This window comes from Octopus bimaculoides, chromosome 14 (assembly GCF_046866305.1).
Source record: "Octopus bimaculoides isolate indiv1 chromosome 14, ASM4686630v1, whole genome shotgun sequence".
In the NCBI taxonomy this organism is placed as follows: Eukaryota; Metazoa; Mollusca; class Cephalopoda; order Octopoda; family Octopodidae; genus Octopus; species Octopus bimaculoides.
In genome coordinates, this window is record NC_142941.1 from 52,736,331 (window position 1) to 52,740,256 (window position 3,926).

The following is a 3,926-nucleotide window of genomic DNA, read 5'->3' on the forward strand; positions in this document are numbered from 1 at the left end:
TGGGTAGTGTCAATTTTAAGGAGATTCGGCTCTTATTTTTTGCAGCTCTGGCAGCCATGTAGTTAGAGGCTTCCTCATTTGCTTGTAGAAATGTGTTGTTATTTTTAGCACCATGTAGTGAAAGCTTTAGCTACAGACCATTTGTAAATTCCATGTGGTGTTAGTGAGCCCTACTAACTGCTGTCTTAGTGGAAATAGCATTTGCGCACTTCATGTAGCATCATATAACCATGTGGGGTTTTGTTGTCTTAGATACAGCGCTTGTACTGCCATGTAGCTGCTATATAAATTATGATTGTTGTAGGATAAAATATGGTACTTGTGGTGCTGAAACTAGCCAGAGTGGAGCCAGATGGTGCAGTATGTTGTAATATAGTATTGTTGTTGATGTTGTGCTGAGAATTAATTCTTAAAATCTTGTTGAAAATTGTCTAAATCTAAAGCACAGTCCTGTAAAGATTACATTACAGAACAGAAATGGAATGATAGAGGAAGGAATCAGTTTTTTTTCCCTTGACATTAGAGAGTTTCTCGCTTCCTTCAAAGATGAATGTGAACAAGGTTAGTACGATTTGTATGATACCATGTGTTTCATGACTGGATGATTGATGTGGTCCATTGTGGTACTGTCATACAGGAAGATAAAAATTAATGTTCCAGCAGAGATTTGTGCCAAACAAATATTGAAAAAAAAAAAAAAAAATCATGTGAAATAAAAATGAAAAAACAAAAATGTTCAAAAAATATACATAAATGAACAAAAAAAATACAAAATCCCAGAAACATTTTTTCTAGTTTTTGCTCCAAGGAGACGGCCAGCTTCCTGCTTTTCTTCATCTTCTGATTATTATTATTATCATCATTATTATTATTATTATTGTAATGATTATTATTATTATTGGAAAGCCATGATTAAAAAAGTCAAATTTATATACATTAGACCTGTATACTTACTAGTGTAACCATAAAATAGAATGTTCATTGTGTGTGTATATATATATATATATATATGTATATGTATATATAATTATTATTACATGTCCACTTGGTCCAATACTCAACCCAGTTTAAAACCACTACCACCATCATTAGGTCCTTAAGGGCCTTTTAACAGAGTTCACTCTGTTGCAAGCATTTGGACCTTGCATTGCCCTCATGCCCCTTCCTTTTTCTTTCCCATAGCACATTCCCCTCTGTAGATGTCCAGGTTGGCCATCACAGCCACATCATTCAATCTCACTAACGGTGGTGGTGTGGGAGAGAAAAGGGCCTGAAAAAGTCATACTCACTACTCTTTCATCCTTGATAAATTTATGAAAAAAAAATTTATATTTTTTTATTTATCCATTTATTAATATTTTTATTTCACAACTAATTATAAATAATTAGTTATATTGTATGTAGTATAAAAAAGACAATGCTTAATACTCCTTAAATATGTATCGTAATTACATAAGTATAGAATTAATAATGTTTATCATAATGAAACAGCTGTTGAGTACAGAGTATGAAATTGAAGCTTTTCTGCTTTTAGCTTTTATTCTAAATACGTTGGTTTAATGTGATTGTTTTAGCCAGCCGTGTACATACATGCAAATCTGTCCCACTTGGATTTCCTGCAATGTAATAACATGTTAGAATTTAACAATCTGTTTTTAAATTAAGTTCTTAAGTACCATGGATTTAATTTTTAATGATTTTGCACCAGTTCTCTACAAGGTTAACTTGAATATGACTTATTAAAACTTAAAAAAAGAAAAGTTTTTTAATTAAAGCAAACTCACATTAATTTGCTTCAACTGGTTCAGGTTGCCTAACATGTATGATATTCCCCCCCCCCTTGGGGATCATTGTGCATTCAGAAGGAGGCAGTAAATGTCAAAGGGAAGATGGTGGTGGTGGTGGGGGGATCAGTGGGAATTTAAGAGTGGTGACTTTTCTTAGAAATAAAGCATTCAGACCTGGTACAATACATATATTTTAAATTGCAAAATAGGGGTAGTTTATCCTGTCCAGGCTATATTATTAGCATTATCCTGCATTTGAGAATTGAAAATCACTTTAATTTTCAAGAATATTTTTATCAGGCTCTTTAAGAGAGAATATTTTTCTCCTTGGTAATTGCAGCAAATTTGCCTTTAGAAATACGTCACAAAGATTTTACCTAACCTAAAGTTCATTTCCTCCTAACCACTGCTTGGTGCTGATGCTGGTATTTTTCTATCAGAACACTTTGTTTCACATTGCTCCAGTTCACCCTGCTGGCAAACATGAGCAATCCTGTGACTGACCAGCAAGTGACTGTCCAAGAAGTGAGTATATATGCCACAGAAATGAGGAAATATGACTCAGGAAGGTTCTCTTTTTAGTCTTTGGAAATATCTAGATAGAGGCATTTCTGGATGGGGTAGTATAAGAAATATTATGTAAGAAACCTTTGCACAAGGTCAGCTTCAATTTTTTTTTTTTTTTTTTTTTTTTTTTTGCCTTTGTAAAAGAAGGCTGTGAAAGAGGCTGCTAGGCTACGAAAGGCTGTGGAATCATTGGTCTTATTGATTTAAGAAATAACATTGGCGTAACATTAGGTCAGTTCAAATGATTGAAATTTATGGTGCATGAAAGTTGTTAGTTTCGGGTAGTTTATTATTGTCGCTTTTGCTGTCAACACAATAATCCACTCACTTTGTACCATTGAACACTTAAGAAATAAGATATCCTTACTTGAAAAATAGGTATGGGTTAGTAACAGGAAAGATATCTGGCCATTAATGCCTCCAGTGATATAGTCGTACATTTTTGTATAGAAAAACAGACATAAAATGAATGAAATGATACACACAGATGTAAATGGGTAACTCTGTGATGTATCGATATTCCATTTATGGGGAATGTTGACATTGCCCAACTAGCCAGTGTAGTGGAATCATTCAAACACTACAACAATGTAAGGAAGCACATTGTGGCCATCATATATAACAAACTCCTAAGTTTGATCAATACAATGATAGATACACAGACAGACATCTAGATTGTTAAAGATGTATATTTGATGACTAGTTTACACAATTAACTCTTTGCTTCTAAGCAACCCTGGCCAACGGTGACCAAATTTGCTTATAACCGATATGGTGTTAACTCTTGTCACCAGATAAAGAATATCTTGTACCCTACTTTTTGAACTCTCAGTTGCTTTGTGTATCTGTAAACCTAGCTTATTTGTTGTCATGCCTGTATGTAGGCATGGGTTTGTGGTCTTGGGTTCGATCCCACTCTGATTCCTTGGGCAAGTTTCTTCTTCTATAGTCCTGAGCCAATCAAAACCTTGTGAGTGAATTTAGTAGACAGAAACTGAAAGAAGCCCATACACATACAATGTGTGAGTGTGTGTGTGTGTGTATGTATATGTATATATTTATTTATATGTATGTATATGCGAATGTGCTTGTGCTTTCTTGCCTTGATATCACATGATTGTTGTAAACAAGTATCACCGTGCTACAAGCAGTGTTCTTTGTTTCCATTCTTCTATGAAAACTTGTCCAGCCATAGGGAAATATTACCTTGCTTGGAAACAAATGGGGAGTGCCAACACGAAGGGCACTCGGCTATAGAAGATGTACAGCAACGATTTATGTCGCATCCATGCAAGTATGGAAAAGTGGACATTAAAAACACAAGAAAAAAATTACCATTATTGTTTTTTTTTTCACACAAACACAGTAGCATGTATGTATGTACATACACATATGCGTATGCATGCTCACACACGTTTATAAAGTTATTGATTATTTTCCTTAAAACTAGTTTTCTGTTAAGAATACTTTAAAATTTTTATTGACCTTGAACATCTCTCATAGCTTCAAACACTTTCATTACATGTTCTTTTGTAGATTTACCAAATTCTTGTTTCAAGAATGGAACCTCCT